The sequence below is a fragment of the Garra rufa genome, unplaced genomic scaffold, assembly GCF_049309525.1.
Source record: "Garra rufa unplaced genomic scaffold, GarRuf1.0 hap1_unplaced_013, whole genome shotgun sequence".
Lineage (NCBI taxonomy): Eukaryota > Metazoa > Chordata > Actinopteri > Cypriniformes > Cyprinidae > Garra > Garra rufa.
In genome coordinates this window covers 315,001-336,880 of record NW_027394288.1, presented here as the reverse complement: position 1 = coordinate 336,880, position 21,880 = coordinate 315,001, and the positions used below count along the sequence as shown (strand labels likewise).

The following is a 21,880-nucleotide window of genomic DNA, read 5'->3' as shown; positions in this document are numbered from 1 at the left end:
TAAATAGCCCACTTTTTGGAGCAGCCCTCGCTTATGGCCATACCGCGCTGAGAGCGCCCGATCTCGTCTGATCTCGGAAGCTAAGCAGCGTCGGGCCTGGTTAGTACTTGGATGGGAGACCGCCTGGGAATACCAGGTGCTGTAAGCTTTTGCCTTTTCTTCACTATTTATATAATATGCTGGCTTTTAGAAAGACGTGTTTTACCGCTCTATTTATTACAATCATTTACATGTATTATAGAGTTTTAAGTGTTTTACATGTTTTTTAGGCCATTTTATTACTCTTAACATTTTAAGTGTATGTGTCTTTAATAAATGGATGGTTGGCCTGTCATATGACTAGACACATGACAGGAAGCAGGAAGTACAACTGTATAAGAGAGCAGCATGACAAACAAAGGACAGTCACCAAACTGTTGGATTGAGGAGTTGCTAATTTTAGAGCTCACCTTTCCATTCACCACCTGCAAATTTTGGATTACACTTTCTGTGGATTGTATATACACTGGTGGACACTCACATTGGACTTATCAACACACTGGGGTTCTTGGACTGTTTTTAGGGTATGGACAAATGAACTGTATTCTTTTAACAGAGTTTACCTGTTTTTAGGGTATGGTCAAATGAACTGTATTCTTTTAACAGAGTTTACCTAGTTTTATCGTGTTGTTTTAAAGTCTTTTATGTGAACCTTGTAAATACACCAAATCTATTTAAACCAATTTTCTTTTATGTCTCATTCTTTTAACCACTAGTCATCTCTCACAGTTAAATCTGACCCCATTTTAGTCTTGTACCTCGGCTGATAAGGCCGATTGTTACACTTTTATGGGAGACCGCCTGGGAATACCAGGTGCTGTAAGCTTTTGCCTTTTCTTCACTATTTATATAATATGCTGGCTTTTACGGAGGCTGATCTTTAAATAGCCCACTTTTTGGAGCAGCCCTCGCTTATGGCCATACCGCGCTGAGAGCGCCCGATCTCGTCTGATCTCGGAAGCTAAGCAGCGTCGGGCCTGGTTAGTACTTGGATGGGAGACCGCCTGGGAATACCAGGTGCTGTAAGCTTTTGCCTTTTCTTCACTATTTATATAATATGCTGGCTTTTAGAAAGACGTGTTTTACCGCTCTATTTATTACAATCATTTACATGTATTATAGAGTTTTAAGTGTTTTACATGTTTTTTAGGCCATTTTATTACTCTTAACATTTTAAGTGTATGTGTCTTTAATAAATGGATGGTTGGCCTGTCATATGACTAGACACATGACAGGAAGCAGGAAGTACAACTGTATAAGAGAGCAGCATGACAAACAAAGGACAGTCACCAAACTGTTGGATTGAGGAGTTGCTAATTTTAGAGCTCACCTTTCCATTCACCACCTGCAAACTTTGGATTACACTTTCTGTGGATTGTATATACACTGGTGGACACTCACATTGGACTTATCAACACACTGGGGTTCTTGGACTGTTTTTAGGGTATGGACAAATGAACTGTATTCTTTTAACAGAGTTTACCTGTTTTTAGGGTATGGACAAATGAACTGTATTCTTTTAACAGAGTTTACCTAGTTTTATCGTGTTGTTTTAAAGTCTTTTATGTGAACCTTGTAAATACACCAAATCTATTTAAACCAATTTTCTTTTATGTCTCATTCTTTTAACCACTAGTCATCTCTCACAGTTAAATCTGACCCCATTTTAGTCTTGTAACTCGGCTGATAAGGCCGATTGTTACACTTTTATGGGAGACCGCCTGGGAATACCAGGTGCTGTAAGCTTTTGCCTTTTCTTCACTATTTATATAATATGCTGGCTTTTACGGAGGCTGATCTTTAAATAGCCCACTTTTTGGAGCAGTCCTCACTTATGGCCATACTGCGCTGAGAGCGCCCGATCTCGTCTGATCTCGGAAGCTAAGCAGCGTCGGGCCTGGTTAGTACTTGGATGGGAGACCGCCTGGGAATACCAGGTGCTGTAAGCTTTTGCCTTTTCTTCACTATTTATATAATATGCTGGCTTTTAGAAAGACGTGTTTTACCGCTCTATTTATTACAATCATTTACATGTATTATAGAGTTTTAAGTGTTTTACATGTTTTTTAGGCCATTTTATTACTCTTAACATTTTAAGTGTATGTGTCTTTAATAAATGGATGGTTGGCCTGTCATATGACTAGACACATGACAGGAAGCAGGAAGTACAACTGTATAAGAGAGCAGCATGACAAACAAAGGACAGTCACCAAACTGTTGGATTGAGGAGTTGCTAATTTTAGAGCTCACCTTTCCATTCACCACCTGCAAACTTTGGATTACACTTTCTGTGGATTGTATATACACTGGTGGACACTCACATTGGACTTATCAACACACTGGGGTTCTTGGACTGTTTTTAGGGTATGGACAAATGAACTGTATTCTTTTAACAGAGTTTACCTGTTTTTAGGGTATGGACAAATGAACTGTATTCTTTTAACAGAGTTTACCTAGTTTTATCGTGTTGTTTTAAAGTCTTTTATGTGAACCTTGTAAATACACCAAATCTATTTAAACCAATTTTCTTTTATGTCTCATTCTTTTAACCACTAGTCATCTCTCACAGTTAAATCTGACCCCATTTTAGTCTTGTAACTCGGCTGATAAGGCCGATTGTTACACTTTTATGGGAGACCGCCTGGGAATACCAGGTGCTGTAAGCGTTTGCCTTTTCTTCACTATTTATATAATATGCTGGCTTTTACGGAGGCTGATCTTTAAATAGCCCACTTTTTGGAGCAGCCCTCGCTTATGGCCATACCGCGCTGAGAGCGCCCGATCTCGTCTGATCTCGGAAGCTAAGCAGCGTCGGGCCTGGTTAGTACTTGGATGGGAGACCGCCTGGGAATACCAGGTGCTGTAAGCTTTTGCCTTTTCTTCACTATTTATATAATATGCTGGCTTTTACGGAGGCTGATCTTTAAATAGCCCACTTTTTGAAGCAGCCCTCGCTTATGGCCATACCGCGCTGAGAGAGCCCGATCTCGTCTGATCTCGGAAGCTAAGCAGCGTCGGACCTGGTTAGTACTTGGATGGGAGACCGCCTGGGAATACCAGGTGCTGTAAGCTTTTGCCTTTTCTTCACTATTTATATAATATGCTGGCTTTTACGGAGGCTGATCTTTAAATAGCCCACTTTTTGGAGCAGCCCTTGCTTATGGCCATACTGCGCTGAGAGCGCCCGATCTCGTCTGATCTCGGAAGCTAAGCAGCGTCGGGCCTGGTTAGTACTTGGATGGGAGACCGCCTGGGAATACCAGGTGCTGTAAGCTTTTGCCTTTTCTTCACTATTTATATAATATGCTGGCTTTTAGAAAGACGTGTTTTACCGCTCTATTTATTACAATCATTTACATGTATTATAGAGTTTTAAGTGTTTTACGTGTTTTTTAGGCCATTTTATTACTCTTAACATTTTAAGTGTATGTGTCTTTAATAAATGGATGGTTGGCCTGTCATGTGACTAGACACATGACAGGAAGCAGGAAGTACAACTGTATAAGAGAGCAGCATGACAAACAAAGGACAGTCACCAAACTGTTGGATTGAGGAGTTGCTAATTTTAGAGCTCACCTTTCCATTCACCACCTGCAAACTTTGGATTACACTTTCTGTGGATTGTATATACACTGGTGGACACTCACATTGGACTTATCAACACACTGGGGTTCTTGGACTGTTTTTAGGGTATGGACAAATGAACTGTATTCTTTTAACAGAGTTGACCTGTTTTTAGGGTATGGACAAATGAACTGTATTCTTTTAACAGAGTTTACCTAGTTTTATCGTGTTGTTTTAAAGTCTTTTATGTGAACCTTGTAAATACACCAAATCTATTTAAACCAATTTTCTTTTATGTCTCATTCTTTTAACCACTAGTCATCTCTCACAGTTAAATCTGACCCCATTTTAGTCTTGTAACTCGGCTGATAAGGCCGATTGTTACACTTTTATGGGAGACCGCCTGGGAATACCAGGTGCTGTAAGCTTTTGCCTTTTCTTCACTATTTATATAATATGCTGGCTTTTACGGAGGCTGATCTTTAAATAGCCCACTTTTTGGAGCAGCCCTCGCTTATGGCCATACCGCGCTGAGAGAGCCCGATCTCGTCTGATCTCGGAAGCTAAGCAGCGTCGGGCCTGGTTAGTACTTGGATGGGAGACCGCCTGGGAATACCAGGTGCTGTAAGCTTTTGCCTTTTCTTCACTATTTATATAATATGCTGGCTTTTACGGAGGCTGATCTTTAAATAGCCCACTTTTTGGAGCAGCCCTCGCTTATGGCCATACCGCGCTGAGAGCGCCCGATCTCGTCTGATCTCGGAAGCTAAGCAGCGTCGGGCCTGGTTAGTACTTGGATGGGAGACCGCCTGGGAATACCAGGTGCTGTAAGCTTTTGCCTTTTCTTCACTATTTATATAATATGCTGGCTTTTAGAAAGACGTGTTTTACCGCTCTATTTATTACAATCATTTACATGTATTATAGAGTTTTAAGTGTTTTACATGTTTTTTAGGCCATTTTATTACTCTTAACATTTTAAGTGTATGTGTCTTTAATAAATGGATGGTTGGCCTGTCATATGACTAGACACATGACAGGAAGCAGGAAGTACAACTGTATAAGAGAGCAGCATGACAAACAAAGGGCAGTCACCAAACTGTTGGATTGAGGAGTTGCTAATTTTAGAGCTCACCTTTCCATTCACCACCTGCAAACTTTGGATTACACTTTCTGTGGATTGTATATACACTGGTGGACACTCACATTGGACTTATCAACACACTGGGGTTCTTGGACTGTTTTTAGGGTATGGACTAATGAACTGTATTCTTTTAACAGAGTTTACCTGTTTTTAGGGTATGGACAAATGAACTGTATTCTTTTAACAGAGTTTACCTAGTTTTATCGTGTTGTTTTAAAGTCTTTTATGTGAACCTTGTAAATACACCAAATCTATTTAAACCAATTTTCTTTTATGTCTCATTCTTTTAACCACTAGTCATCTCTCACAGTTAAATCTGACCCCATTTTAGTCTTGTAACTCGGCTGATAAGGCCGATTGTTACACTTTTATGGGAGACCGCCTGGGAATACCAGGTGCTGTAAGCTTTTGCCTTTTCTTCACTATTTATATAATATGCTGGCTTTTACGGAGGCTGATCTTTAAATAGCCCACTTTTTGGAGCAGCCCTCGCTTACGGCCATACCGCCACCTGAGAGCGCTAGAGAGCAACAGGAAGTGGTTGGCAGCAGTTGGGAGAGGAAGGCTCTCCTCCATTTTGTGTTTGATTTTTTTTGTTTGTTTTGTGAGTGGTTTTACTTTAAGTTAGTTTTTTTGTGTTTTTTTCATTTATAAAACCACCTAACAGCAGCATTTTTGCTGGCTGGAGGGTGGTTAAACCTTTTTTTTCTTAACTTATTTTTCTTTAAAAAAAACGGACGGATTAATGGATTACGAAACAGAACTGGCTGGAGAGAGACGGATGGCAAACGACACTGGACTGGCAGGAGGAACACGCACGGCAATGGACACTGGCCTGGCTGGAGGAACATGCACGGCAAACGAGACTGGACTGGCAGGAGGAACACGCACGGCAAACGACATTGGACTGAATAAACGACCACGAGCTACAAATGGAAAAAAACAGGAAGTAAGAGAAAAGTTTGTTGAGCGACAATATTTAAAGGAAGCTACAGTGATTGTGAATGTGGAGAATGTGATTGGGGTGAGAGCGGAGGACATTATTAAAGCTGTAACGGAACAATGTGGACATGGCAAAATTTTAGCACTAAGACCAAGACAAGGGAAAGAATACGAACTGACAATGGAAAAAGAAGAAACGTGTGAAAAACTAATTGATGGACTAAGAATAAAAGGAGTGGACTGTGAAGTAAAAAATCTACAAAACAGGGATTATGTTGTTTCCTTCATGCACCTGCCTGTCTACCTGGATGACAAAGAAATTTTAGGAAAATTGGAGGGATGGGGAGTTGATCCCATTACCAAAATTAAAAGAAGACGCTACCCGGGCACCGACATTGAAGATGGAACAAGGTTCCTTAAGGTGAGGTTCCCCAAGCAAGTGGCATCGTTGCCATATAGCACACGGCTAGAAACAGCCGAAGGGCCGCAGTACTTCCGGGTGATGCACAGCCATCAGGTGAAGACCTGTAGGCTGTGCATGAGCCCGGATCACCTGCTAATAGAATGCCCAAATTTTGTGTGCTACAAATGTGAGGAGAGGGGACATTTTGCACGAGATTGCAATGCTGTCAGGTGCCCGGGGTGTCAGGAAGTTTTAAATAAATGTGAATGTTGGATGGAGGGAGAGGAAGGAGGAAGGGAAGAACAGGTGGGCAGACAGGTGCATGAAGGAAACAACGAGGAGGAAGGACTACAACAAAAAGAAACGGAAGGAGGACCGAGCTGCAGAGAGGAAGGAGAAAGAAGAGAAGACAACATTAATAATAACGAACAAACAGTGGAGCAGGACACTCAATGGACAGAGATGGAGATGTCAGACAGTTTTAATACTTTTCTGGGTGATGTGGAGAGAGATGGACAAGGAAGGTTGGATCAAGTTAAAGAAACGGACAATGAAGAGGGAATAAAGATGGACAAAATGGACAAAGACAGAGGAGGGAAAGGACAAATAAGAAGGAGAGCACTGAAGGTAAAACCAAATTTGGAAAGTGCAAGAAAAAAGATTATGACAGAGACTAACAGATTTGATGTGCTAAGGGTCCTGGAGGGAGAAAATGATGAATAATGATTTTTATATATTTTTTTTATTTACTTTTAATGGTTTTAAGTTGTGTTGCTTTTAATGCAAGGGGTCTGATGGACATGAGGAAGTTTGAAAAAGTAAAAGAAAAATGTAAAAGGGAAGACATTGTTGCATTACAAGAAACAAACTGGAGAGAAAATGTGATGAATGATTATAAAAAGAGATGGGATGGAGGTATTTTATATAATAATGGAGATGGGCGGGCTGGGAGAGGTGTGGCTTTTTTAATGAAGGACGATGTTTTTAAAGTGAGTAAAAGTGTGTATAAGGACAAGATGGGGAAATGTTTGGTAGTTGAGACAAAATATGAAGGAAGAGATTTGATTTTAGTAAATGTACATGCACCAGTGGAAGATAAGGAAAAGAAAGAGTTTTTTTAATGTTTTAAGAAACATTGTAAAGAAGTATAAAGAAATAATTATGATGGGGGATTTTAACACAGTTTTTAGTAAACAGGATATGGCTGAAGGAATGGTTTTTAAAACAGATACAGGAAGAAAAGAATTAAAAGCATTAATGGATGAAAATAATATGATAGATGTGTGGAGAGAAAGAAATGAAAAGAAAAAAGAATTTTCGAGAAGACAAATAGTAGGGCAGTTTGTATGCCAAACTAGAATTGACTATGTTTTATGTACAAGAAATGTGGAGAATTTTATAGAAAATATTAAGTACAAAGAAACAAGTTTTAGCGATCATAAGATTTTATCTTTTAAGTTGGACTGGAGTCAAATGCAAAGAGGTCCGGGAGTATGGATTTTAAATACACAGATTTTAAAGAATGAAGATTATGTTTTAAAAGTGAAAGAAATTATAGAAAAAGAAAAGGAAAATGGAATGTATGAAGAGGATAAGAGAATATGGTGGGAGAGTGTAAAGTTTTTAATCAAAAAATTCTCAATCAGGTATTGTAGTGTTATTCAGAAATGCAAAAGATTCAAAGAAAGAGGAATAAAGGAAAGTTTGGAAATGGAACTGAATAAAGAATTTCAAGACATACAAAAGATAAAGGAAATGGAGGGGAAACTGAAAGAAATAGAAGAAAAGGAATATGAGGGGGCGAGGTTAAGAAGCAAAGCAAAATATGTGGTGGAGGGAGAAAAATGTACAAAGTTCTTTTTTGATCTGGAAAAAAAGAGAGGGAAAGCTGAAACGATAAAAGAAATAAGAGGGGAAAATGGGGAAATTGTAGAAGGGAATGAAAAGATTTTAAAAGAAATAAAGAATTTTTATGAGGATCTGTTTAGTGCAAGGGGGGTGGAAGAGGAGGAAAAAAAGGAACTGTTGAATCAGATAAAAGCAAAAGTCAGTGAGGAACATAAAAAAGAATGTGACCAAGAAATCAGGGAAGACGAGATTGAAAGAGCAATAAATCAACTGAATAAAAAGAAAAGTCCAGGAATAGATGGTTTGGGAACTGAATTTTATGTTTGTTTTAAAGAAGTTTTAACAAAGATTTTAAATGAGGTTTTTAAAGAAATTTTTGAAAAGGAAGAGATTAATGAAAGAACAAGGATGGGGTTAATGAAATTGATATATAAAAGGAAAGGAGAAAAAGTAGATCTAAAAAACTACAGACCAATCACGATGTTGAATACAGATCTTAAGATTTTAGCGAAGGTTTTAGCAAACAGATTAAAGGAAGTAATGCCAAGTATAATTAAAACAAACCAAGCATATGGAGTCAAAGGAAGAGATATAGCCGACATAACAATGAGTATAAGGGACACGATATGGTACATGAAAGAAAAAAATGAAGAAGGATATATAATTAGTTTGGATTTTGAAAAAGCTTTTGATAGGGTTGAGCACGGGTATTTATTTGAGGTTTTAAGGAGTTTTGGGTTCGGGGAAAATTTTATTAAATAAATTGAGATTTTATATAAGGGTGCACTAACAAAGATAAAATGTAATGGGTTTTTAACAGAGTGTTTTAAAATAACAAGGTCAATAAGACAGGGTTGTCCACTCTCAGCATTATTGTACTCACTTGTTTCTGAACCCTTGGGACTGGCTATAAAACAGAATGAAAGAATAATAGGGATAGAAATTGAGGGAAATAAGGCTGAGGGGGAAGTTTTTCAATATGCTGATGACACAACAATAATTGTAAAGGGAAAAGAGAGTGTTAAAGAAGTTATGAAGTTGGTAAAAGAATATTGTAGTGGGTCTGGAAGTAAAGTAAATGAGGAGAAAACGGTATATATGAGATTTGGTAAAGCTATGGTTTTAATGGATTGTTTTAATTTTAAGGAAGTGGAAGAAATGAGGATTTTAGGAGTTGTAATGGGAAAGAATGAGAGGAAAGTAAGAGATGAAATGTGGGAGCAACTAGTAACAGATATAGAGAGAAGATTAAATTTTTGGAAATTGAGAACTTTAAACTTGAAGGGGAAGGTTTTAATATTGAATGTTTTAATGGTTTCTAAACTTTGGTATGTTTTATATGTTTCTGAAATACCTTTATGGACAGAACGGAGGTTGAAGAAATGTTTTCTTGACTTTTTATGGGAGGGGAAACCAGCAAGGATTGCACATAATACGATTTTAGGGGCGATAGAGAAGGGGGGCTTAGGTTTAATGATGTGGAACAGCGAAAAAATGCGTTGAGAGTAAAAATTGTTAAGAAATACCTGCAACAAGATAACAAAACTGAGTGGAAAAAAACAATGAAATACTTTTTAAACAAATGTGGGGATTTTAACATGGGGGACGGAATATTATGGATGAAAACAAAAATTTGGATGACGGAAGGATTACCCGAATTTTATAGAGAAATTTTTAGTGCCTGGGGGAATTTTTTAACGAAAATCGAGTACAATCCGCATGGAAGAGAAAACATTTTAAATCAACCTCTGTTCTTAAATAACAACATTTTAAAACAAGAGAAAGCAATATTTTTTAAAAAATGGATGGATGTGGGGATAACAAGAGTGAGAGATGTTTTGTATGAATTTAAAGAGGGTTTTTTACCGATACAATATATTGTGGATGCGATGGAGGAAGCAAAAGAAGAATACAGTAAACAAGAAATAACAAATAAATATGAAATTATTAAAAATGCAATACCCAAAGAGTGGATTAAAAGAATAGAGAGTATGGAAGGAGAGCAAACAGAGGGAAATATTTTTGTGAAACTGGGGGGAAAAATGTATGATTTTAAAGAATGTACTGTAAAAATGTTTTATTGTGTTTTTAGAGATGGTGTTTTTAAAGAGCCGATTGTAAATAAGTACTGGGTGGAAAAATTCAAGGATCTAAAAGAAGAATGTATATGGAGAAACATGAGGGGGAGGTGTGTTGAAACAAAGTTAGGATGTTTGGAATATTTTATAAGGCATAAAGCGGTTTTTACTGAGTCTGTTTTAAACAAGGTGGGAATGGAACAAAATCCAATGTGTAAAGTGTGTCATGAAAAAGAAGAGGGGATTTTACATTTGTTTTTATATTGTAAAGAATTGGAGGATTTTCTAAGGAAATGTAAATGTTTAATTAAAGATGTGAGCGAAGGTTGGGATGAAAGTGTAATGGAATGGAAAAGAGTAGTGATGTTTGGTTGGGAAAAGAAGGGTCAACACAAAAAGTTTATAAATCTGTGTATAATGTTAATGAAAAGCGCAATTTGGGAAAGAAGAATTGTGGCCAAAAAAGAAAAAATGGTGTTAGAGGTTTGGACTGTTTTTAAAAGGAAAATAGAAGTATATGTAGAACAATTATATGTGTATTTTAAAAGTGAAAATATGCTGAAAGCTTTTTATGATGTTTTTACACCAACAGTTTGTAATGTTTTAGAGAATTTCATGTGCAAATTGCCAGGAAGAGAAAGAGCTTTCTAAATCTTAAGTATAAAAGGCATGATTTTAAACAAAAAATACGAGATGAGTAGATTATATTTTATCTTATTTTTAATTTTTTTTTCTTTTCTTTCGTCTTTGTGTGGACAACTATATTGTATTGTTGATGTTTCTATTGGTTGAAAATTCATCTTATGTTTAATGTGTTCCTTTTGCTTTGTTGATGATAATGTGATGTATTTTTTCATGTTTATTTATTTTATGTCGTGAGACTTCTAATGTGAAGCACACATTGGAAAATTTGTATTATGAAATTTCTTTAATAAAAAAAAAAAAAAAAAAAAAAAAGAGCGCCCGATCTCGTCTGATCTCGGAAGCTAAGCAGCGTCGGGCCTGGTTAGTACTTGGATGGGAGACCGCCTGGGAATACCAGGTGCTGTAAGCTTTTGCCTTTTCTTCACTATTTATATAATATGCTGGCTTTTACGGAGGCTGATCTTTAAATAGCCCACTTTTTGGAGCAGCCCTTGCTTATGGCCATACCGCGCTGAGAGCGCCCGATCTCGTCTGATCTCGGAAGCTAAGCAGCGTCGGGCCTGGTTAGTACTTGGATGGGAGACCGCCTGGGAATACCAGGTGCTGTAAGCTTTTGCCTTTTCTTCACTATTTATATAATATGCTGGCTTTTACGGAGGCTGATCTTTAAATAGCCCACTTTTTGGAGCAGCCCTCGCTTATGGCCATACCGCGCTGAGAGCGCCCGATCTCGTCTGATCTCGGAAGCTAAGCAGCGTCGGGCCTGGTTAGTACTTGGATGGGAGACCGCCTGGGAATACCAGGTGCTGTAAGCTTTTGCCTTTTCTTCACTATTTATATAATATGCTGGCTTTTAGAAAGACGTGTTTTACCGCTCTATTTATTACAATCATTTACATGTATTATAGAGTTTTAAGTGTTTTACATGTTTTTTAGGCCATTTTATTACTCTTAACATTTTAAGTGTATGTGTCTTTAATAAATGGATGGTTGGCCTGTCATATGACTAGACACATGACAGGAAGCAGGAAGTACAACTGTATAAGAGAGCAGCATGACAAACAAAGGGCAGTCACCAAACTGTTGGATTGAGGAGTTGCTAATTTTAGAGCTCACCTTTCCATTCACCACCTGCAAACTTTGGATTACACTTTCTGTGGATTGTATATACACTGGTGGACACTCACATTGGACTTATCAACACACTGGGGTTCTTGGACTGTTTTTAGGGTATGGACTAATGAACTGTATTCTTTTAACAGAGTTTACCTGTTTTTAGGGTATGGACAAATGAACTGTATTCTTTTAACAGAGTTTACCTAGTTTTATCGTGTTGTTTTAAAGTCTTTTATGTGAACCTTGTAAATACACCAAATCTATTTAAACCAATTTTCTTTTATGTCTCATTCTTTTAACCACTAGTCATCTCTCACAGTTAAATCTGACCCCATTTTAGTCTTGTAACTCGGCTGATAAGGCCGATTGTTACACTTTTATGGGAGACCGCCTGGGAATACCAGGTGCTGTAAGCTTTTGCCTTTTCTTCACTATTTATATAATATGCTGGCTTTTACGGAGGCTGATCTTTAAATAGCCCACTTTTTGGAGCAGCCCTCGCTTACGGCCATACCGCCACCTGAGAGCGCTAGAGAGCAACAGGAAGTGGTTGGCAGCAGTTGGGAGAGGAAGGCTCTCCTCCATTTTGTGTTTGATTTTTTTTGTTTGTTTTGTGAGTGGTTTTACTTTAAGTTAGTTTTTTTGTGTTTTTTTCATTTATAAAACCACCTAACAGCAGCATTTTTGCTGGCTGGAGGGTGGTTAAACCTTTTTTTTCTTAACTTATTTTTCTTTAAAAAAAACGGACGGATTAATGGATTACGAAACAGAACTGGCTGGAGAGAGACGGATGGCAAACGACACTGGACTGGCAGGAGGAACACGCACGGCAATGGACACTGGCCTGGCTGGAGGAACATGCACGGCAAACGAGACTGGACTGGCAGGAGGAACACGCACGGCAAACGACATTGGACTGAATAAACGACCACGAGCTACAAATGGAAAAAAACAGGAAGTAAGAGAAAAGTTTGTTGAGCGACAATATTTAAAGGAAGCTACAGTGATTGTGAATGTGGAGAATGTGATTGGGGTGAGAGCGGAGGACATTATTAAAGCTGTAACGGAACAATGTGGACATGGCAAAATTTTAGCACTAAGACCAAGACAAGGGAAAGAATACGAACTGACAATGGAAAAAGAAGAAACGTGTGAAAAACTAATTGATGGACTAAGAATAAAAGGAGTGGACTGTGAAGTAAAAAATCTACAAAACAGGGATTATGTTGTTTCCTTCATGCACCTGCCTGTCTACCTGGATGACAAAGAAATTTTAGGAAAATTGGAGGGATGGGGAGTTGATCCCATTACCAAAATTAAAAGAAGACGCTACCCGGGCACCGACATTGAAGATGGAACAAGGTTCCTTAAGGTGAGGTTCCCCAAGCAAGTGGCATCGTTGCCATATAGCACACGGCTAGAAACAGCCGAAGGGCCGCAGTACTTCCGGGTGATGCACAGCCATCAGGTGAAGACCTGTAGGCTGTGCATGAGCCCGGATCACCTGCTAATAGAATGCCCAAATTTTGTGTGCTACAAATGTGAGGAGAGGGGACATTTTGCACGAGATTGCAATGCTGTCAGGTGCCCGGGGTGTCAGGAAGTTTTAAATAAATGTGAATGTTGGATGGAGGGAGAGGAAGGAGGAAGGGAAGAACAGGTGGGCAGACAGGTGCATGAAGGAAACAACGAGGAGGAAGGACTACAACAAAAAGAAACGGAAGGAGGACCGAGCTGCAGAGAGGAAGGAGAAAGAAGAGAAGACAACATTAATAATAACGAACAAACAGTGGAGCAGGACACTCAATGGACAGAGATGGAGATGTCAGACAGTTTTAATACTTTTCTGGGTGATGTGGAGAGAGATGGACAAGGAAGGTTGGATCAAGTTAAAGAAACGGACAATGAAGAGGGAATAAAGATGGACAAAATGGACAAAGACAGAGGAGGGAAAGGACAAATAAGAAGGAGAGCACTGAAGGTAAAACCAAATTTGGAAAGTGCAAGAAAAAAGATTATGACAGAGACTAACAGATTTGATGTGCTAAGGGTCCTGGAGGGAGAAAATGATGAATAATGATTTTTATATATTTTTTTTATTTACTTTTAATGGTTTTAAGTTGTGTTGCTTTTAATGCAAGGGGTCTGATGGACATGAGGAAGTTTGAAAAAGTAAAAGAAAAATGTAAAAGGGAAGACATTGTTGCATTACAAGAAACAAACTGGAGAGAAAATGTGATGAATGATTATAAAAAGAGATGGGATGGAGGTATTTTATATAATAATGGAGATGGGCGGGCTGGGAGAGGTGTGGCTTTTTTAATGAAGGACGATGTTTTTAAAGTGAGTAAAAGTGTGTATAAGGACAAGATGGGGAAATGTTTGGTAGTTGAGACAAAATATGAAGGAAGAGATTTGATTTTAGTAAATGTACATGCACCAGTGGAAGATAAGGAAAAGAAAGAGTTTTTTTAATGTTTTAAGAAACATTGTAAAGAAGTATAAAGAAATAATTATGATGGGGGATTTTAACACAGTTTTTAGTAAACAGGATATGGCTGAAGGAATGGTTTTTAAAACAGATACAGGAAGAAAAGAATTAAAAGCATTAATGGATGAAAATAATATGATAGATGTGTGGAGAGAAAGAAATGAAAAGAAAAAAGAATTTTCGAGAAGACAAATAGTAGGGCAGTTTGTATGCCAAACTAGAATTGACTATGTTTTATGTACAAGAAATGTGGAGAATTTTATAGAAAATATTAAGTACAAAGAAACAAGTTTTAGCGATCATAAGATTTTATCTTTTAACCCTCTGGGGCCCGGGGGTGTTTTGGGGCCCTGAAGAAGTTTTGACATGCCTTGACATTTGTGCTTTTTTCAGTATGTTAAAAACATATTAATATCCTAAATCTAAATACATTGTATTTAGCACAAATTGGACTACAAAAATATGTAAGCAACATGAATGTACACTTTTAAGTTTTTGAGAAAACAATGTTTATGCGTGCATTTTGAAAAACTAAATTTTTGAAGTCACTGAAATAAGGTCATCTAACACATACAGAATATTTATTCTCGGGACTTTCGAGAATTGGATGTGGTAGGCTTGGTTTTTTTCTACCAAATGATGTGAAAATCATCTAGTTCACTTGTTTTCACAAAACAGTATATAGATTTAAATTTTTGAAGACACTTTTTGTTTAGAGTGGCTGTATGCGAGAAGGCGTGAATGATCATGAATAATGCTGTGATTTACACCTGAGAAGACAAAGACCTGCATAATGAGCCGCATAATGAGCCATTCAGTCGGATGTTGACTGAGAGGAAACAACAGAAAGAATAAAGGAAAAATGAAAGGACAAAATACATATATATTTAGTTTGAAGCGTATTTTGAATATATTTAACTATCACACAAAATAACTTGTCTTTCACTTGTGAGTGCAGTTAAACTTTTTATTAGGAACAAAAGTAATAAACACAGAAGTCAAGATGTCGAGGGTGCAATATCCAAATCACTTGCAGGAAACTTGAACACAGGAAAACGGGGAACAGCAGAAACTGCAAAGAAAACAAGTAGATGTGAGCAACACACTGATCTGACAAAGACAGAGCTAACATGGAGAAAACACATACACTACCAGCCAAACTTTTTATTATTAAAAGTTTTTTTTTTAAAGTGAGCAGTTTTTTTTACATAGTAAACCTATTTCACAAAATTAGATAATTATTTTTCTTTAAAAAAGTACCTTTGACTGGTAGTGTATAGCATAGGCGTACAACAGTTAGGTGCAAATAAAACAGTGTGAGATAAATACAGGTGTAAGGTTTGTAATGAAGTGATACAGGAGAAACCATACATCTTCTACCTTTCATACAGATTACTTAAAAAGAGAATAGTAGTTTTTTATTTGAATTGGTTTATGTAAAAGTAAACATTTCAAGCTTTCTACAAGTAAATGCATTATGTCTGTGAGGCACGTAATCACTTAGATTTAGGTTTCATGCACGTTAGTTTCATTTATGTGTCTGTGAAAAGATATAACAGACAGTGAAGGCAGAGCGCGTGCCCTGACTGTTTTCTTGTTTTCATAAAAGCACAGTGTATACAAATAAAAATATACCCTCTACAGTTTAGAATGATGTATTGGTTGTATTTGTACGATCAAAACTGACGGAGAATTTTACATTCTTTTCGGAGTTATTACAAAAGCGTGCCTCAAATGCGCCAGCGCGTTTTTCGACCAAAGTTGAAACATCCTGTCATCATGAGACATTTAGATGCAGTGAAATGAAACATACTTTATAATGTTTCACTTGCTGTAGTCAGGAAATACAGTTGGCAAAAAGTCTTAACTGGTAAAATGTGTGCACATTCTGTCACAGTAACAACTTACAAATATAAAAGAAAAAAACTTACTTGTGTAAATATCTCATCTGCTGGTTCAAGCCATGTCTCATTTAATGTTCATCTTCTGAAGTAAGTTTTATTCCTGACAGCCCGTCTTCTTCCAAAAAGGACTAACTTGAAAGAAAAGAAACTGCTTTCTCCTTTGTTTACTGTGATGTGGGCGTCTACTTTTGGCGCGGCGCCCTCACGTGGACGATTTGAATATGAAAGACTGGAATCGCTCTTGGGCGTGATCTAATTAAAACTAATGAAGCAGACAAGAGAGACTGGACATCGTGTTGGTTTCATACGGATTACTTTATCACAGAATATTTGATTTCAATAAACATTACTTTATTTGAAAGTATAGATATCAAGCTTCCTCTAGATATATTGCTCATGTCTCTGTGTTGTGTATTGGCTGAGTTATAGTCTATTTTAATGACGCGTTTCTGAATGAAGATCACGGAGATCAACGCGGCAGACAGCACACCCTTTTTGTTTTCTTTATTTTGTAAAATCACAATATTTTTTTGGTTTTGTGAGTATATACAAATAAAAGTAGACCCTTTACAGATTCGATTGATGTACTGCTTTTATCTGTACAATCAGAAATGACCGAGTAATTGAAGTTCCTTTTGGGAAACTGCCACAAAACGCGTATACGCGTGTTTGGACCCCAGGGGGTTAAGTTGGACTGGAGTCAAATGCAAAGAGGTCCGGGAGTATGGATTTTAAATACACAGATTTTAAAGAATGAAGATTATGTTTTAAAAGTGAAAGAAATTATAGAAAAAGAAAAGGAAAATGGAATGTATGAAGAGGATAAGAGAATATGGTGGGAGAGTGTAAAGTTTTTAATCAAAATATTCTCAATCAGGTATTGTAGTGTTATTCAGAAATGCAAAAGATTCAAAGAAAGAGGAATAAAGGAAAGTTTGGAAATGGAACTGAATAAAGAATTTCAAGACATACAAAAGATAAAGGAAATGGAGGGGAAACTGAAAGAAATAGAAGAAAAGGAATATGAGGGGGCGAGGTTAAGAAGCAAAGCAAAATATGTGGTGGAGGGAGAAAAATGTACAAAGTTCTTTTTTGATCTGGAAAAAAAGAGAGGGAAAGCTGAAACGATAAAAGAAATAAGAGGGGAAAATGGGGAAATTGTAGAAGGGAATGAAAAGATTTTAAAAGAAATAAAGAATTTTTATGAGGATCTGTTTAGTGCAAGGGGGGTGGAAGAGGAGGAAAAAAAGGAACTGTTGAATCAGATAAAAGCAAAAGTCAGTGAGGAACATAAAAAAGAATGTGACCAAGAAATCAGGGAAGACGAGATTGAAAGAGCAATAAATCAACTGAATAAAAAGAAAAGTCCAGGAATAGATGGTTTGGGAACTGAATTTTATGTTTGTTTTAAAGAAGTTTTAACAAAGATTTTAAATGAGGTTTTTAAAGAAATTTTTGAAAAGGAAGAGATTAATGAAAGAACAAGGATGGGGTTAATGAAATTGATATATAAAAGGAAAGGAGAAAAAGTAGATCTAAAAAACTACAGACCAATCACGATGTTGAATACAGATCTTAAGATTTTAGCGAAGGTTTTAGCAAACAGATTAAAGGAAGTAATGCCAAGTATAATTAAAACAAACCAAGCATATGGAGTCAAAGGAAGAGATATAGCCGACATAACAATGAGTATAAGGGACACGATATGGTACATGAAAGAAAAAAATGAAGAAGGATATATAATTAGTTTGGATTTTGAAAAAGCTTTTGATAGGGTTGAGCACGGGTATTTATTTGAGGTTTTAAGGAGTTTTGGGTTCGGGGAAAATTTTATTAAATGGATTGAGATTTTATATAAGGGTGCACTAACAAAGATAAAATGTAATGGGTTTTTAACAGAGTGTTTTAAAATAACAAGGTCAATAAGACAGGGTTGTCCACTCTCAGCATTATTGTACTCACTTGTTTCTGAACCCTTGGGACTGGCTATAAAACAGAATGAAAGAATAATAGGGATAGAAATTGAGGGAAATAAGGCTGAGGGGGAAGTTTTTCAATATGCTGATGACACAACAATAATTGTAAAGGGAAAAGAGAGTGTTAAAGAAGTTATGAAGTTGGTAAAAGAATATTGTAGTGGGTCTGGAAGTAAAGTAAATGAGGAGAAAACGGTATATATGAGATTTGGTAAAGCTATGGTTTTAATGGATTGTTTTAATTTTAAGGAAGTGGAAGAAATGAGGATTTTAGGAGTTGTAATGGGAAAGAATGAGAGGAAAGTAAGAGATGAAATGTGGGAGCAACTAGTAACAGATATAGAGAGAAGATTAAATTTTTGGAAATTGAGAACTTTAAACTTGAAGGGGAAGGTTTTAATATTGAATGTTTTAATGGTTTCTAAACTTTGGTATGTTTTATATGTTTCTGAAATACCTTTATGGACAGAACGGAGGTTGAAGAAATGTTTTCTTGACTTTTTATGGGAGGGGAAACCAGCAAGGATTGCACATAATACGATTTTAGGGGCGATAGAGAAGGGGGGCTTAGGTTTAATGATGTGGAACAGCGAAAAAATGCGTTGAGAGTAAAAATTGTTAAGAAATACCTGCAACAAGATAACAAAACTGAGTGGAAAAAAACAATGAAATACTTTTTAAACAAATGTGGGGATTTTAACATGGGGGACGGAATATTATGGATGAAAACAAAAATTTGGATGACGGAAGGATTACCCGAATTTTATAGAGAAATTTTTAGTGCCTGGGGGAATTTTTTAACGAAAATCGAGTACAATCCGCATGGAAGAGAAAACATTTTAAATCAACCTCTGTTCTTAAATAACAACATTTTAAAACAAGAGAAAGCAATATTTTTTAAAAAATGGATGGATGTGGGGATAACAAGAGTGAGAGATGTTTTGTATGAATTTAAAGAGGGTTTTTTACCGATACAATATATTGTGGATGCGATGGAGGAAGCAAAAGAAGAATACAGTAAACAAGAAATAACAAATAAATATGAAATTATTAAAAATGCAATACCCAAAGAGTGGATTAAAAGAATAGAGAGTATGGAAGGAGAGCAAACAGAGGGAAATATTTTTGTGAAACTGGGGGGAAAAATGTATGATTTTAAAGAATGTACTGTAAAAATGTTTTATTGTGTTTTTAGAGATGGTGTTTTTAAAGAGCCGATTGTAAATAAGTACTGGGTGGAAAAATTCAAGGATCTAAAAGAAGAATGTATATGGAGAAACATGAGGGGGAGGTGTGTTGAAACAAAGTTAGGATGTTTGGAATATTTTATAAGGCATAAAGCGGTTTTTACTGAGTCTGTTTTAAACAAGGTGGGAATGGAACAAAATCCAATGTGTAAAGTGTGTCATGAAAAAGAAGAGGGGATTTTACATTTGTTTTTATATTGTAAAGAATTGGAGGATTTTCTAAGGAAATGTAAATGTTTAATTAAAGATGTGAGCGAAGGTTGGGATGAAAGTGTAATGGAATGGAAAAGAGTAGTGATGTTTGGTTGGGAAAAGAAGGGTCAACACAAAAAGTTTATAAATCTGTGTATAATGTTAATGAAAAGCGCAATTTGGGAAAGAAGAATTGTGGCCAAAAAAGAAAAAATGGTGTTAGAGGTTTGGACTGTTTTTAAAAGGAAAATAGAAGTATATGTAGAACAATTATATGTGTATTTTAAAAGTGAAAATATGCTGAAAGCTTTTTATGATGTTTTTACACCAACAGTTTGTAATGTTTTAGAGAATTTCATGTGCAAATTGCCAGGAAGAGAAAGAGCTTTCTAAATCTTAAGTATAAAAGGCATGATTTTAAACAAAAAATACGAGATGAGTAGATTATATTTTATCTTATTTTTAATTTTTTTTTCTTTTCTTTCGTCTTTGTGTGGACAACTATATTGTATTGTTGATGTTTCTATTGGTTGAAAATTCATCTTATGTTTAATGTGTTCCTTTTGCTTTGTTGATGATAATGTGATGTATTTTTTCATGTTTATTTATTTTATGTCGTGAGACTTCTAATGTGAAGCACACATTGGAAAATTTGTATTATGAAATTTCTTTAATAAAAAAAAAAAAAAAAAAAAAAAAGAGCGCCCGATCTCGTCTGATCTCGGAAGCTAAGCAGCGTCGGGCCTGGTTAGTACTTGGATGGGAGACCGCCTGGGAATACCAGGTGCTGTAAGCTTTTGCCTTTTCTTCACTATTTATATAATATGCTGGCTTTTACGGAGGCTGATCTTTAAATAGCCCACTTTTTGGAGCAGCCCTTGCTTATGGCCATACCGCGCTGAGAGCGCCCGATCTCGTCTGATCTCGGAAGCTAAGCAGCGTCGGGCCTGGTTAGTACTTGGATGGGAGACCGCCTGGGAATACCAGGTGCTGTAAGCTTTTGCCTTTTCTTCACTATTTATATAATATGCTGGCTTTTAGAAAGACGTGTTTTACCGCTCTATTTATTACAATCATTTACATGTATTATAGAGTTTTAAGTGTTTTACATGTTTTTTAGGCCATTTTATTACTCTTAACATTTTAAGTGTATGTGTCTTTAATAAATGGATGGTTGGCCTGTCATGTGACTAGACACATGACAGGAAGCAGGAAGTACAACTGTATAAGAGAGCAGCATGACAAACAAAGGACAGTCACCAAACTGTTGGATTGAGGAGTTGCTAATTTTAGAGCTCACCATTCCATTCACCACCTGCAAACTTTGGATTACACTTTCTGTGGATTGTATATACACTGGTGGACACTCACATTGGACTTATCAACACACTGGGGTTCTTGGACTGTTTTTAGGGTATGGACAAATGAACTGTATTCTTTTAACAGAGTTTACCTGTTTTTAGGGTATGGACAAATGAACTGTATTCTTTTAACAGAGTTTACCTAGTTTTATCGTGTTGTTTTAAAGTCTTTTATGTGAACCTTGTAAATACACCAAATCTATTTAAACCAATTTTCTTTTATGTCTCATTCTTTTAACCACTAGTCATCTCTCACAGTTAAATCTGACCCCATTTTAGTCTTGTAACTCGGCTGATAAGGCCGATTGTTACACTTTTATGGGAGACCGCCTGGGAATACCAGGTGCTGTAAGCTTTTGCCTTTTCTTCACTATTTATATAATATGCTGGCTTTTACGGAGGCTGATCTTTAAATAGCCCACTTTTTGGAGCAGCCCTCGCTTATGGCCATACCGCGCTGAGAGCGCCCGATCTCGTCTGATCTCGGAAGCTAAGCAGCGTCGGGCCTGGTTAGTACTTGGATGGGAGACCGCCTGGGAATACCAGGTGCTGTAAGCTTTTGCCTTTTCTTCACTATTTATATAATATGCTGGCTTTTAGAAAGACGTGTTTTACCGCTCTATTTATTACAATCATTTACATGTATTATAGAGTTTTAAGTGTTTTACATGTTTTTTAGGCCATTTTATTACTCTTAACATTTTAAGTGTATGTGTCTTTAATAAATGGATGGTTGGCCTGTCATATGACTAGACACATGACAGGAAGCAGGAAGTACAACTGTATAAGAGAGCAGCATGACAAACAAAGGACAGTCACCAAACTGTTGGATTGAGGAGTTGCTAATTTTAGAGCTCACCTTTCCATTCACCACCTGCAAACTTTGGATTACACTTTCTGTGGATTGTATATACACTGGTGGACACTCAC

The 21,880-nt window shown here is 36.8% G+C and overlaps 12 non-coding genes across 12 annotated transcripts; all 12 read left to right on the top strand.

Annotated features, from left to right (window-relative positions):
- Positions 1–29: 29 nt before the first annotated feature.
- On the top strand, positions 30–148 carry LOC141314858 (5S ribosomal RNA). The gene has a single exon (XR_012350403.1). It is a non-coding gene; the product is annotated as a 5S ribosomal RNA (ribosomal RNA).
- An 801-nt stretch (positions 149–949) lies between these two features.
- On the top strand, positions 950–1,068 carry LOC141314857 (5S ribosomal RNA). Its single transcript, XR_012350402.1, has one exon. It is a non-coding gene; the product is annotated as a 5S ribosomal RNA (ribosomal RNA).
- Positions 1,069–1,869: 801 nt separating this feature from the next.
- On the top strand, positions 1,870–1,988 carry LOC141315132 (5S ribosomal RNA). Its single transcript, XR_012350674.1, has one exon. It is a non-coding gene; the product is annotated as a 5S ribosomal RNA (ribosomal RNA).
- An 801-nt stretch (positions 1,989–2,789) lies between these two features.
- LOC141314856 (5S ribosomal RNA) lies at positions 2,790–2,908 on the top strand. Its single transcript, XR_012350401.1, has one exon. It is a non-coding gene; the product is annotated as a 5S ribosomal RNA (ribosomal RNA).
- An 84-nt stretch (positions 2,909–2,992) lies between these two features.
- Positions 2,993–3,111, top strand: LOC141315174 (5S ribosomal RNA). Its single transcript, XR_012350716.1, has one exon. It is a non-coding gene; the product is annotated as a 5S ribosomal RNA (ribosomal RNA).
- Positions 3,112–3,195: 84 nt separating this feature from the next.
- Positions 3,196–3,314, top strand: LOC141315015 (5S ribosomal RNA). The gene has a single exon (XR_012350559.1). It is a non-coding gene; the product is annotated as a 5S ribosomal RNA (ribosomal RNA).
- Positions 3,315–4,115: 801 nt separating this feature from the next.
- On the top strand, positions 4,116–4,234 carry LOC141315079 (5S ribosomal RNA). Its single transcript, XR_012350622.1, has one exon. It is a non-coding gene; the product is annotated as a 5S ribosomal RNA (ribosomal RNA).
- Positions 4,235–4,318: 84 nt separating this feature from the next.
- LOC141314855 (5S ribosomal RNA) lies at positions 4,319–4,437 on the top strand. Its single transcript, XR_012350399.1, has one exon. It is a non-coding gene; the product is annotated as a 5S ribosomal RNA (ribosomal RNA).
- Positions 4,438–11,156: 6,719 nt separating this feature from the next.
- LOC141314854 (5S ribosomal RNA) lies at positions 11,157–11,275 on the top strand. Its single transcript, XR_012350398.1, has one exon. It is a non-coding gene; the product is annotated as a 5S ribosomal RNA (ribosomal RNA).
- An 84-nt stretch (positions 11,276–11,359) lies between these two features.
- On the top strand, positions 11,360–11,478 carry LOC141314853 (5S ribosomal RNA). Its single transcript, XR_012350397.1, has one exon. It is a non-coding gene; the product is annotated as a 5S ribosomal RNA (ribosomal RNA).
- Positions 11,479–20,469: 8,991 nt separating this feature from the next.
- Positions 20,470–20,588, top strand: LOC141314851 (5S ribosomal RNA). Its single transcript, XR_012350395.1, has one exon. It is a non-coding gene; the product is annotated as a 5S ribosomal RNA (ribosomal RNA).
- Positions 20,589–21,389: 801 nt separating this feature from the next.
- Positions 21,390–21,508, top strand: LOC141314849 (5S ribosomal RNA). The gene has a single exon (XR_012350394.1). It is a non-coding gene; the product is annotated as a 5S ribosomal RNA (ribosomal RNA).
- Positions 21,509–21,880: the final 372 nt, after the last annotated feature.